This window comes from Zootoca vivipara, chromosome 4 (assembly GCF_963506605.1).
Source record: "Zootoca vivipara chromosome 4, rZooViv1.1, whole genome shotgun sequence".
Lineage (NCBI taxonomy): Eukaryota > Metazoa > Chordata > Lepidosauria > Squamata > Lacertidae > Zootoca > Zootoca vivipara.
The window spans coordinates 27,258,743-27,273,625 of NC_083279.1; positions in this window are offsets into that span (position 1 = coordinate 27,258,743).

Here is a 14,883-nt window from a genome sequence, read left to right on the forward strand (position 1 = left end):
CGCTACTTGGCATCCCTGTGCTTCATGGGGAGGAGGCTTCAGGCACCAGGACTATGGGCAGACCGACTCTGCATTACAAAGATGTCTGCAACTGTGACGTGAAGGCTGGCAACATTAATCCCACCATGTTGGAATCCCTTGCAGACAACTGCAGTGCCTGGGGACAGCCAGGTTGTGCATCCACAGCAGTGACCAAAGGAGAAATGACATCGGGGGGAGGGCGCACAGAAAGCAGGAACGCCACGGTGCACCTGCTTCATCGCAAGCGGACGCCTTCATCTGTCTCCTGAGACAGGCAGATGGCAACCAAAAACCAGTGTACATACAGTGTACCTGCCCATGTGTCTGTATTCTGGATTGTAGCATAAAGCTAAGGTAGTTTGCAACTCCTTGGTTTTATTATTTTACAGATGGCATTGAGAAAGCAGATATAGGTCTGCTAGAAATAATAGTTTTGAAAAACAGCCAGTTTCAGAAGCTCAGAATTCTGTTTGCATTAGCAAAGTTGTTAGATCCTCTACGAAGAGCAAGTGCTATCAAAATGCTGCACAGTTGTCAATGTGAAGGCATGGGGAGCGGGGGGGGGGATGTCCCCAGGGCAATAGAAGGCTTGAACTTGTAGGATATAATGCTAATGATTGCTGAATTAGACTATCTGTCATAATAGAGAATGTAATAAATATTATTCCTCGCAGTGTCACCACTACAGGGACAAAGGATCTGAATTGAAGTAATACCGCAGAGCATAGACTGCTTGCTCATGACATGAGTATTAATTGCATTGAATCATCTATTAATATAAACCCCTAACCTATATTTGAGACTGCCCTTTTAAAAAAAATGGTTAAGTGCATTCTTAGCAGTTACATGCACATTCCAGGAGCTATAACAGCATTTTGTATTCTATTTGGAATCTGGCACGGAAATTTCAACAGGAATTTCGGCGGTGGATTATTAGTAGAGGATTTATTTTGGGTTAAAATTAATACGGGACGGATCACGACCTTGTGCTAGCGGGAGATCTGAAAAGGAAGATAGCTAACTTGTGGGGGTTTAGATCTGGGGAACTCCAGAAACCAAATGAGATAAGTCTTAAGATGAATCTTAAGTCTTAGATCTATTATCCTGCAACTTAATGGGAGAAAAAGATAGAAATGACCTGATGATTCTGAGTTTATATGTATAGGATTGCATTTGTTCCCAAGGAAATTTGTATAGGTTTGCAGCGTAAGTTGACATAAAATTAGGGAAGGAAGTATATGTTTCTGACAACAGACATGACCTCTCTTAGGTTAACTTTATTTAAGATGCAATCCTATAGCTGCTTACTGTAATTTAAGCGAATTTAAAATGTGGGTATGCATATGCTCATTTGCATATACTCAGAATATTTCTTTTTCTAAATCAAGGTTGGCAAACTTTTTTGATTTTTGTTTTTGCCCTAGCATATGAAGCAGTTGTAAAGCATGGAATGGTTGTGGAACGCAGACAAAAATGTGAATTAATTGTATGCTTCACAACTGAAGCAATGCACATTTATTTAAATATGCATTTATTTAAATATTGACACTTTCCTGGTGCACAACAGGAAAGCGTAACGTTGCAGTAATGTCTGTAAAAGTAGCACTAGCATAGCAATATAGCTGGTTTTATATATATATATATATATATATATATATATATATATATATATATATATATATATTTAGAGAGAGAGAGAGTGTGTGTGTCAAGTCCCCAAGGCCTGTTTGAATGATGTAGTTTTAAAAAGATGTCTAAAACAAAACAGAGCTGACTCCTGCCGGACTTCTGTTGGCAAGGAATTTCACAGAGGAGAGCATGTTGCATTACATGCCCTGACCAACTGCCTCCCCTTTCTGATAAGAACATTAAAACCAGGGCCTAAAATTACCTAGTTGAACTACTCAGTAATATACCCTCCAACATTTCTCCAATGTAAATCAGGAAGTCCTCAACAACAACAACAACAACTTAATTATTTACACCCCACCCATCTGACTGCCCCCATCTGACTCAGTTGCCCCAGACACTCTGGGCGGCTTCTAACATCCAGTGGTACCTCGGTTTATGAACTTAATCCGTTCCGGAAGTCAGTTCTTAAACTGAAACCGTTCTTAAACCGAGGTGCGCTTTCTCTAATGATACCTCCCGCCGCCCGTGCCCTTCCACCATTCGGATTCCCTTTCTTAGACCAAGGTAAAGTTTGCAAACCGGGACACTACTTTCAGTTTTGCGGAGTTCGTAAACCGAATCGTTCATAAACAGGACTGTTCTTAAACCGAGGTCCCACTGTATATAAAAACATAACAAAACATTAAACGTTTTAAACAAAACTTCCCTATGCAGGGCTGCCTTCAAATGTCTTCTAAAGGCTGTATACTTACTTATCTCCTTGGCTCAGGGGTCGCATTACTTCATACCTTCCAACATTTATCCATGAAAATAGGGACATCCTAAGGAAAAGTGGGACATTCTGGGATCAAATCAGAAACTAGGATGGTTTCTGTAAATCCACCACTGTCCCTGGAAAATAGGGACACTTGGAGGGTTTGCAGTAATTGCTCAGAAGAGACTAAGCAAATATGCACATTGAACAGAGCAACCCATTTACTCCTATAAACTTGTGGGCTTCCAACGGTTGGCCACTCTGAGAACAGAGTGCCCTCGGCTTGATCCAACAGGGGTTCTTCTCATGCTCTTAAGTTCATTCTTAACAAGCTACAACACTTGCGTAGTTGAAGCCAGTGTGGTGCAGTGGTTAGAGTGTTGGACCAGGGAGACCAGGGTGCAAATCCCCACTTGGCCATGAAGCTCACTGGGTGACCTTGGGCCAGCCACTTGTCTCCCAGCTTAACCTTGTGGAGAATAAATGAGGATGGGAAGATCCATGTTTGCCGCCTTGAGCGCCTTAGAGACAAAGGTGGGATATAAATGCAATCAATAATAATCATAACTGTTCTGGGCACAGCTCTCCTTATTCCTGGAAGGCCAACACCATCCAGTTCAAAGGTTCCCATTACAAAAGCCAATTCTCACGCTGAACCAGCACACCAAGACTGTAGGTTCATCTTGAGCTGGGCACGTGGCGAGACCATTGTGTAGCCGCTTCCCCTTACGCCAGCTCTCAACTCATATTTGATGCCACCACAAAGCTCCAAATGTGACTTGGACGGTGTTGTTTATGGGCTCTGTGGATCGAGTTTTAGCTGAGTGGTGCCCACCACACTCACTCAAAAATTCAAACCTTTTGGTCATACGATAGGTTTTTGCAACATTCTCTTTATTGATGTACGACTGATTGTTCTCTTTTGTATTTATTTTCTCTTTTTACCCTGTTGATTAACTCAATGAAAAGAATTATGGCAAAAGCAAAAGCACACACACATTGAATCCCCTGAGCCCCTCCAAATCCTTTCTCCACGAATATCAAACTGGCATGCGTTTTGTTGGGTTATTTATTTCAGAGGTGGGCCACGATGAGCAGTGTGACACTTGCACGCTTATCAAATTAATAATATTTGCACTCCCATAGCACCTATAATCTGAGGATCTCAAGGCATTCACAGCTTAACACTTGCCCATGTGCCTACCCAGGCAGCAGTAAAAATGAGCAGAGAATAATTTAGGAATCCCAGGCCCCTTGATACTTTTATCCTGTCTGTGTGGCGCAGCAGTCATTACAGTAGGGATTGCTGAATGGATAATGCGCTTTCCAGCTAGGGAGTGCAACTACACCAGTAGGCAATGGGGGGGGGAACGCCTTTTGAAAGAAGCTGCCTTTGTTGCAAATGCAGCTAATACAGTTCTCAGAAGCAGCGATGGGGTGGGGAAACACTGAGAAACAAAGGTAAATAATTGCCCCTTTGGGTCTTTGTACAACTGACTCAAAATGTATCATAATGCCCGAAGCTAATCTTTCTTTCTTTGCAGCTTATAGGTTCAGCCACAATATAGGCTTAGCCACAATGGCAATTGGCAGTTGCTGCTAGTATTGGCTTCGCTCTTGCCGCCAATGCATATAGCAAAATTATACTGCTTGCTCCTTCAAGTTTTGCAAGAGGGCACTGCACTAAAACGTTGCAGACTATCCCTGCCCCCTAAAAGGAGGTACATAGCTCCAGTCTGTCTGACTTCTGGTCACAGATTCTGGACAGATTGTGTGAATGTTGTTTTAGCTTAAGCATGGGTAGCCTGGCTTTAAAAATCTAAGTGTTTCCAACCCTGGGGCCTTTGGCTTAAGGATAGAGTATTAAGCAAATATATAAAGTATAAATGAATAAAGTCAATAAATTGTGCGAATGCAATTAATATGTTTATAATCTGGCCATGTTAGCCAATATTAAGACAGAGTTTCCTGGTTCAGTCATAAGGGGGACTCTGGTTTATTACAAGCCAGGATCTCTGCACCAAGGCTAACATAACAGTAGGAGAGATGGAGGAGCATAGAGCCTCAACACTCTTATGGCTTCTGAAATTATGGTTATGAAGCCAAACGAGAATGTCTGCAGAAGGCTTCAGTCTTCTGAATACACAACTTTCATGCTCTGTTTCCTAGTCACGTTTTCTCCCTTTCTCTACACCCTTCGTTCTTCTTCTTCCACATTCTCTTCCTCTCCCACAAAATGTAATGCAAAACTGTGCAAAAATCCAGCCATTGAGTAAAGAAGTATGCAAGTTGAGACTCTTTAAGTGTAATGATGAGACTTGCATGTGTTTCATTGTACAGTGGTATCTCGACTTACGAACGACTCGACAACTGAATTTTTCAACTTACAAGTGGGGCAAATGGCCGCACGCTTACGAATTTCTCGACATCCAAATGGAAACCGCGGCGGTTTTAGATAGGGTTTTTTTGACTTACGAATTTTTAGATGGGGTTGCTTCAACTTACGAATTTTTCCATTTCCAATGCATTCCTATGGGAAATCGCCTTTCCAATGGCGCTTTTTTGACTCATGAATTTTTTGACCTACGAAGGTGCCTTTGGAACGGATTAAATTCATAAGTCGAGGCACCACTGTATTTGATTTTCTAGGTTACAGAATTTCATTTCCCTGGTTTTGGGGTTTTTTGCATGTTAAGAATACAAACAGCTGTACTACAGCTCATCTGGCATTTGAGCTAGGGGTTTGTACTTCCCTTTGACAAACGATGTACAGTGTGCACATAGTCAAAACCCCAACAGTGCTTTACCAATATCTAACTGGTCTCATAGTCTCTTGAGACTTCAGCCATTCAGTTGTAACCCATCATAAAGCCAACCACAGACACAGAATCAAAGCACATATTGGAAATGTACTTTTACAAATGATGGCACTTACTCCCAAATTAGCATGCACAGGATTCCCTGGGCATAAGCCTCATTGAGCTCAATGCACCAAGCATCTAAGGAGATGAGCACAGGGTTTAACTGGAAATCCTTATTCATTGAGTTTCATGAGGTGTAACACCCAGGCAATCTGATGTGTTGAGTTCAGTGAGTTTGGATTTTCTCCCACGTATGTGTACAGGATTGCAGCCTTAATGTCCCAAATCCTTTGACATGAGAATGAGAATCCAAGATTGGGAAAGAACGTCAGCTCTCTCTCTATTAAAGTAGAAAACTCTGCATGCAAGGACACATGGGACTGAAAGATGTGTGATTGGATCTCCCACTGGTTGTTTTTATTTTATTTTAAAAAAAGCATTATAGCAACCACCCGCCCCTGCTGAATTCAATTGGGAACATAGCACTAGGGGAGGTAAGGTTTAATCTTTTTTGAATTTTCCTGTTGAAGACACACACACAGAGCTGCTATTTTCACCACAGGGGAAAACATGGAGGTCCTCGGGATCAGCTGACCCACAGATGTACTTCTGATGATTGTAAAAGGAAGTGAGGTGTGAACTGCACCTCATCGTGGTCAAGATGCAGAGCTTCATTTGAAGTTGTTTGTTCTTTAAACACTCCCCTGCACATTTCTCTTTGGACCTCATTCAAAGTCTACTGCCGGACTCTCTTTCTCTACACAAATCTATGCACATTTATCAAAAGGCCATCCTTCTGCATTTGGAAATGGGGTATGTTATCATAGAAATGTGCCCAGCTGATATTTCTTCCCTTCCTGCTTCTGAACTCAAAATAGCACAAAGTGACCAATCTATGGGCAGCTGCACTCCATCATTTACATGGCAGTGATGTATGTGCGGTTCTCTCATCAGGCTTTACATTTCTTGAATAATGTATATGTGGACTTGGCGGGGGTGGGGTGGTGGTGGAGAGAAAGCAAATTCTCCTAGGCGTGCAGATTCAAGTGTCCTCTGTTTTTGCGCTGAGTAGCTAAAAGGAGATGGAGGAAAGGAAACAATCCCGTTTCTTCATTTCTAAAACAATGGTATGCAAAAGTATGCACGTATAGAGTCAGCTATAGGATTCAAAGTGAGAAGTGGGATGAGGCACCCTTAGAATGGGAGAGAAGCACTACGAGAAACTCAAGCCACTGTCAGTTTGAGATGATCTTCATTTTTCATATCCAAAGTTCAGTTCTCCATGTTCCCATGTCAGTTTCGGATTCATTTATTTCATAAATGTCTCTGTGAAAATTCAGCACCAATGTCAACATACACAGTTTTGTGTGCAATTTTGCAATACACTTTCCATATTACAATGTATTTTTTGGCATGTGATTTTCACCCAGGTATGCATTTTCATGCACGCTTTGCCCTAGAATTTGCATTTTGCACACATTGCTTGGCTGAAGGGCTGCATTGCAAAATTCAGTGAAGTGTGAATTTCAAACAATAAAATTCAGGAAGAGCTAATTGGGTGGGTTCACCTTTAATTTTAAACTGAACTGATGTTCTCCCTCACTTTTACCCAGTACATACCTCATTTTCCAGTTTTCTGCTTCAACTGTGGTTTCCCAGACACAGGACCCAGACACAGAGCTAACAACTTCTCTGGTTTCACCTGTTGTGTTTGCCAAAAACCTCAGATCCCCAATGATCCTTATTTATTTGCATCTTAATGAGAGAAATAAAACCACATGAAATATTCTTTTGCTGTGAATTCAGGTACTCAGACCTGCCCCTTTTTCACATTTTCCTCCTCCACAGCACTTTTGGGGAGATATCTGCAAGGTGCTAGGAGAATTATAATGCATGCATCTGTCACCGGGAGAGAAGATGCATGAAGGCCAGAGCTTCCAGTGGAGTATCTTGGTATGCTGTTTGCCACAAACCATTTACTCAGTCCCCGTTTCTTCCTTCAATGTACAACTTGCCACCCCCATCAGTACCTGCATTCCGTATGCGAATACAAGAATAACTGAGCCATAACAATTCTGATGCCGTTCAGGCAAATGACTCTCCCAAATCTAGAAGACTCATCTGAAAGGCTTCACTCTGCTGCTGCAGGAGTTGCAAATGCCATTAAATTGCAAAAGTGGCCTGTTTCCATATTTTATAGAATGGATATCTGCAGATAGAAACTGAACACCGAGCAGGATGAGAGTCATGAAAAAAAGATCATATCCAAAATTCAGCTGAAACATCAGGCACAAATGTACTTTTTCATTTTTAAGAGACAGATTAAGTGTTGAGAGCAGCTGTCAAAATAAAAAAAGATTATTTACAAGAATCTGGATTTTCTTCTTTGTGTGTGTGTGTGTGTGTGTGTGTGTGTGTGTGTGTGTGTGTGCTGGGTCCAGTTAGGAAGGTCACGTTACAACCATGCCGCCAGTGTAATCGCAAACATGGGATTAAAACAAAACTGAACTTCACTGTACCACATAGATCTATCAAAAGGATGTGATGGTAAGTGTGACCTGGATATGTCTTTTTGGAACAAAAACATACTCCCTGAGCTCATGCCTACATACATGCAAAAGGGATTTAGTAGCACCACTGAGCCTAGGGCTTGCTGATCAGAAGGTCAGCGGTTCGAATCCCTGTGACGGGGTGAGCTCCCGTTGCTCGGTCCCAGCTCCTGCCAACCTAGCAGTTCGAAAGCACGTCAAAATGCAAGTAGATAAATAGGAACCGCTACAGTGGGAAGGTAAACGGCGTTTCCGTGTGCTGCTCTGTTTCGCCAGAAGTGGCTTTGTCATGCTGGCCACATGACCTGGAAGCTATACGCCGGCTCCCTCGGCCAATAATGCGAGATGAGCGCGCAACCCCAGAGTCGGTCACGACTGGACCAAATGGTCAGGGGTCCCTTTACCTTTACCTTTTAGCACCATTCATCACTTGGGCATACCACTAAGCCAGGCATCCCCAAACTCATGCCTTACAATGAACATACGGTATTTACATGCTGGCTCCCAGGGAGCAGATCACAACTGCTTTGCTCCTTCTCAGTCACTTTAGCTCAGTGTAGCGCTGTAGGTAAACAAAGGTTTGGCTTAGCGTGTTGTTTGAAGCTGGGATCATGGTTAAATTCTGTCCTCCTTAACCAAGGTTGTTTCTGCCCCCCCCATCATGGTTATGGAAGAGAGAACTTAACCATGATATTGGGTTCAAATGACACACTAAGCCAAACCTTGGCTTAACTGCTGTTCTTTGCTAAACTTAAAGGACCAGGGAGGAGTAAAGTGGATCTGATCCCCTCTCTGAGAGCCACCATGTTTGCACAGACCCAATAAGCTATATCTTAATTTACCATGCTGTGTAAACCAAGGTGCAATCTTTCTGGTTTAATTTGAACCAGTGTCTATAGCCAGTTAAGCTTTGTGTTGCATCCTCTGCAGGTTGTAAACCACAGTTCCCAAGATTCTCTCTGTGTGTACGGGGGGGGGGGGCTTTGAATGTCTTTAAAGGTATAGTACGTACACAAGCACTTAATGGAGACTGAAGCCTATGTTTCTGCAAGATACATGGCGAAGAATTTAAAACACTCTGGCAGGCGTTTAATATTATAATACAATCTGCTTTCATTTTAACATGGTGATTGGAATTTGACCCATTTTGTATGCAACAATTGCAATTTATAAAAGCTGTGGTTAATAACAAATGGCTATGCTGTGTTCATAAAATGACTAGCAATGGTGTGTTTTTTTTTAAAGTAATCATGGGTTTCGGTCATTTTTGCGGCATGGAGTTGTTTTCCTGGACAAAAGATCTGTTGATTTAATGAACATGCTAGCACTATAATACAATGATGTTTAAATAAAGTCTCCCTCAGTTTTTAAAACTTGTGTCGCTACAAGACAGGCTAGCCCCTTCCTGAAGTCAAGCTTACCTCATAATGAGTTCCCCTTTGGCATCAGCAGTTCCCTCCCCACTTTGCTCCTTAGAAATGGGGGAAGAAGCAAAACAGCTATAGAAAAATCTAGATAAGACAAGAGAGCTATTGGGGAAATCACCTTAAAAACTCCTAGGAACAGCTTGAGCTTTCTCTGAGTAAACCCCCCAAAAAGATCAGGGCTGCGTTCACATGGCAGTTTATTCTATCTCCACGATGTTCCCCTAACTGTTCATTTCCGCATTATATTTGAGCTTTTACAAGACATAAAAGGCGGCTCCAGAAATATGGAGGAATATAGTGCAAGTTTAATGCTCATTTCATGTTATTTGCAAATGATTTTTATCCGGAAGCAAATAACACAGTGGGGAAAAAGAGCGCTAAACCTGTGCTATATTTCACGGTGTTCTTTTTTTATATCACACGAAAGCTCAAATACAACAGTTAGGGGGAACGTTGTGAAAATGGAACAACCTGCCACCTGAATGCAAACTAGGAAAACCCCAAATCAAGGTGGTGGAAATGTTTGCCCGTTTTGTGCTCACTTGTATACAGTGCAGCTAGTTTCCACAATTGGAGAACATTTTACTCCGTCAGTCAAAATGTGACCTTAGCTAAAGAGGAAGGCAATATCCCAGGGTGGAGCCAGCTAGCGGAGCGGAGCATTTCATTGCAAAGAACAGATAAGCCACATGAGTTGCTTGCAAGTTGCAGCCTTTCTCTTCAAAATATGCATGAGTGTGGTGTGTGTGTATGTGTGTGTTTTGTGTCTTCACTACTTGTGACTTGTTTAATGCATCCAGAACACAAACCAAAAATACTTTTTTTAAAAGTCTGCTGTCTGTCATGACTTCCTTTTAAAAGGTTAATATTTGTTTAGCCCTTGTTGGACCTTGCCACCTAGTGGCTAACAAGGAGAGCCACTTGGCTTTGGGGGAGATAGTTTTTGCTGCTCCCTCCTGTCTGCTTCCACCCACCACTTGCTCTCTCCCTCTCCGTTTGACAGTGGAATGCACTCCTTCAGGAGGTTGTGGACTCTCCTCCCTTGGAGGTTTTTAAGCAGAGGGTGGACGGCTATCTCTCATGGATGCTTTAAGCTGAGATTCCTGCATAGCAGGGGTTTGGACTAGATGACCCTTGGGGACCTCTCCCGCTCTACAATTTTACGATTCGATTATTCTCTCCCAACCTTCTCATACCCAGAACTACTTTGAAGGCACCTGCTCTTTCGAGGAACCCACAGTGGTGTCATGAAGATGGTGTGACTGTAAGAGAAAGCCCTGGAAAGGAAGGCACTCAAAGGCAACTAGGAATGAATTAACAAGGTGGACCAGAGCAAGTCATTGTATGGTAAAGGACCCTGGACAGTTAAGTCCAGTCAAAGGCAACTATGGGGTTGCGGCGCTCATCTCGCTTTTCAGATCAAGGGATCTGGCATTTGTCCCCAGACAGCTTTTCCGGGTCATGTGGCCAGCATGTCTAAACCGCTTCTGGTGCAACGGGACACTGTGACGAGTACTAGAGCGCACAGAAACACCGTTTACCTTCCTGCTGGAGCAATACCTATTTATCTACTTGCACTGGCCTGCTTTTGAACTGCTAGGTTAGCAGGAGCTGAGACAGAGCAATGGGAACTCACCCCATCACACAGATTTGAACCACCGACCTTCCGATTGGCAAGCCCAAGAGGCTCAGTGGTTTTGACCACAGCACCACCTGCTGGTGCCCAATGGGTCTGTTGGGGCAGAAGGAATAAGGGTGGACTTAGATCCAATGGCTGACAGCACCTAAGTACAAAACCCTGAATGAATTAGGATTCACTTCCCCAAAAGAATGCCCCTCCCAGTATTGTCCTGCCTGGGCTTTAACATTGGAGTAAGGTCTTCTTACCCGGGGACGCGGGTGGCACTGTGGGTTAAACCACAGAGCCTAGGGCTTGCCGATCAGAAGGTCAGTGGTTCGAATCCCCGCGAGATGAGCACCACAACCCAGGAGTCGGTCACGACTGGACCTAATGGTCAGGGGTCCCTTTACCTAAGGTCTTCTTGCTGGTGGCCACACCCTGCCCGTGGAATGCGGCAGTACAAGTGGAACTGATATAGCTCAGTGTTCAGCACCGGATGAAAACACTTCTCTTGCTCCAGGCCTTTGTTTTTTATATGCTTTTACTGATTCATTCATTTTTATTTTTATTTTTGTATTGTATTGTTTCATTCGAAAGCAACCCAACCAAATGTGGGCTATACACACCTGACAAAATAAATGAGATTTTATCTCTTCGTGTGGCTGTTTCCGTTCTGTGAGATATTTACGTATTTTAGCTTAATTCTCCCGAGAACAACCCACCGGGCAAACAAATAACTTCCACGTACGCAGCCTCACCATGCTGCTCGAACGTCCTTGGAGACACTCAGTTTTTTTGTTTGCCACCATTTGTCATCCTCTGCTCAGAGAGATCAACAGTTTTTAGCACACAGATCAATATTCTCTTAACCCAGACCTAATCTAAGGAGAGTTTCCCAGTGTTTCACCTTGGCCTACGCCTGAGTGCCAGAGCTGCCCCCCCCCCAATCTCCAGCAATAATTTTGTCTGTGTAAGACAGCAATTTTTCATCCTTTGGTCAAAACTGGTGACAAAAGAGGGAATAATGGTCCCTGACATATCAAATGATAGATTTGACACAAAGCATGCTGAGCTGGGAGCTTTCACGTGCCAAGGTAGAAAGACAGATAAGCCTGCTAATGGCCCTTTTGACATAGCTACCTTTTTCCTCCTCTCCCTCTTAGACCCAAACAGTCTCTGCTGTATTCCTCCCTTTCCCTCACCTCTCTCTCTCTCTCTCTCTCTCTCTCTCTCTCTCTCTCTCTCTCTCTCTCTCTCTCTCTCTCTCTCTCTCTCTCCCCCCCCCCCCGAGCCTTCTATAACTGGGCAGGAAGCAAAGAAATACGCTGCACACCCCGGCCCCAAATAAACGTTTTCCTGTCCTATAAAATGATCAATCTATGCCCTCAACGCCCATCCCCAGCACAGTAAGGGCAGTTCAGCCTGCTGCTTGAGGAAACACTAACAAATATAGCCAGTGAGAGGGAAACAGATGGGACTAAGAAATTAAACCAGCAGAGATCTGGACAGTATTCAAAAAAAATGAGGAGTGGGGGGGGGAGAGAAGTTTATAATGCTAGAAACAGAACTGCTCTTTAATTTATTTTCTTTTTCTTTTAAAAAGCGACAATCCTGAGAGCTACTTTTTCAGAAGTCTGATAGACTCTATGCCACAAAGCCTGCATTCGTATGTGGTGTCTGTTATGCATACAGACACAAACTCTGGGGACATCTCCCCTTGAACTCAATGGGGCTTATTTCTGAGGAGACATGTATGTGATTGCACCCAAAAAGTGATCTGTTACGATTCTGGTGAAAACTATTTCTAGCATGATCTAGGGCCAGGGGTCAGCAAGCATTTTAAGCAGGGGGTCCAGTCCACTGTCCCTCAGACCTTGTGGGGGGCCGGACTATATTTTGAAACAAAATATATGAATGAATTCCTACGCCCCACAAATAACCCAGAGATGCATTTTAAATAAAAGAACACATTCTACTCGTGTAAAAACATGCTGATTCCCGGACCGTCCGTGGGCCAGATTTAGAAAGCGATTGGGCCGCATCCGGGCCCCGGGCCTTAGTTTGGGGACCCTGATCTAGGCAATCATAGACTCAGTTGACTTCAGCAAACCAGTTGACTTCAACAGGGGAAAAAAATAGGGATATGATTAATTCTTTACCACTGGCAGTGTTGTGGTCCTGTATCTACTTACTCTAGAGTAGCCTGCATCGAATTCAGTGCTTTTGAATACACTTGCCTAGGATTGCCCTGTTGAACATGCTTAATGCTGGCTGGGTTGTGGCCTTCAGATGTCTAGTTTTCTATTATTTGTGTCTGAGAGATTGAAAGCGTGGTGTTGAGCTCATATTTTGCCCTTCACAAAGGGGGAACATTTGGAAATGAAATAATTAACTAAATCACACCAAGCCAAAATAAATCCATCCCACTGGAGGATAGAAGGAACACAACCTTCTCCAGACCCAGTGCACAACTGATTCCAAAGCATGGGGGTCGTATTACATTTTGCCACACAAAAGCTCCTTTCAGAAACCTGTCTAACAAAACAGGCACATATATTTTTAATTCCTCTATAGTTTTCCTCCAAAGCATGCACTCACTTTTAAAGGCCCTGACCTTGTGTGTCATTTCTGCTGGCATTTAAAGTCATTTGTATTGTTTTGGTCCTACAAAAATGAAAACAAAAAACCCAGCCACTTCACCTGCTTCTTAATGGCTGATGAACTTTGGCAAAAGGCTATTTATCCTCCTTCGTGTTTTTGAAATGTATATATTTTTCTACATTTTTCCATATTTTACATAAAGACAGTTGAGCTTTTCTGTAGCTAGACTATTTTTATCCACCTTAATGGTACCATAGACATTTTAAATTTGATCCAATAAAGGAATAAACTGAAATTATTCCAAGGAGGATGTTGCACTTACAAGGTCATCAAAGATCTGAGCTTGATGTTTTGTCGCTGTGCATTTAAAAAATACCAGAGTGTTCAAAGCCTTGTGGCTTGTTTCTCTACCTTTTTATAAATGTTTATGCTATACACAAGGGAAACATTATATATATAGATCAAATGCATTTTTGGTTCCCTCTAACCTAAGGTTGGTTTTTTTTAAAAAGAAAATCTTAATGAAAAACATTTTTTAATATTATTACAAGTACATACTTTGGCACATTCTCCAGTAGTTTTTCGCAGTTTTGACATTTCAACCAACCCTTTCAGAAAGAGGAAGTCCAATAAAAAGTTGGACTGCAGTATTGATCTCCTCCCTACTCACCTACTGAAAATTAAGTGGCCCACCAATGATTAAACTGCCCGAGGGCACAAGACAGACTCGTCTGCTTCCTCTCAGCTCCAAGGAGTTTCCTGCCACTGACTTAGCTTCCATACACACCGTACATTTAAAGCACACTGATTGCTCCAATGAATTCTGGGAACTGTACTTTACTCCTCACAACTCCCAGCTATAATTCCCAAGGTTATTTGGGGCAAGCCATAGAATCATGGAATCATAGAACTGCAGAGTTGGAAGGCTCATGTAGCCCAACCCCCTGCAATGCAGGAATCTCAGCTAAAGCACCCATGACAGATATTGAGTCGGAATCTTCTTTTCTTGCAACTCGGAGCCATTGGTTCGAGTCCTACCCTCCAGAGCAGGACAAAACAAGCTTGCTCCCTCTTCCATGTGACAGCCCTTGAGATATCAGGAGACAGCTATCATATCTCCTCTCAGTCTCCTCTCTTCCAGGCTAAACCCAGCTCCTTCAACTGTTCCCCATAAGGCTCGGTTTACAGACCCTTGATCATATTGGTTTCCCTCCCCTGCATGCTATGCGCTTCAAACACAAGTCATGTGCTTGAAGGGCAGAGTGGGTACCAGCAGCGGCCAACAGGGTGGCACTGGTGGGGGCTGCAATGCTAGCTTGGCTTCTCATTGTCATGTGTTGCTGCCTGGTAGTGAGAGGATGAGGGAGAGGAGCAAGGCAGTGAGAAGCTTGGTGTGGTACAGGTACATCAGCAGAGC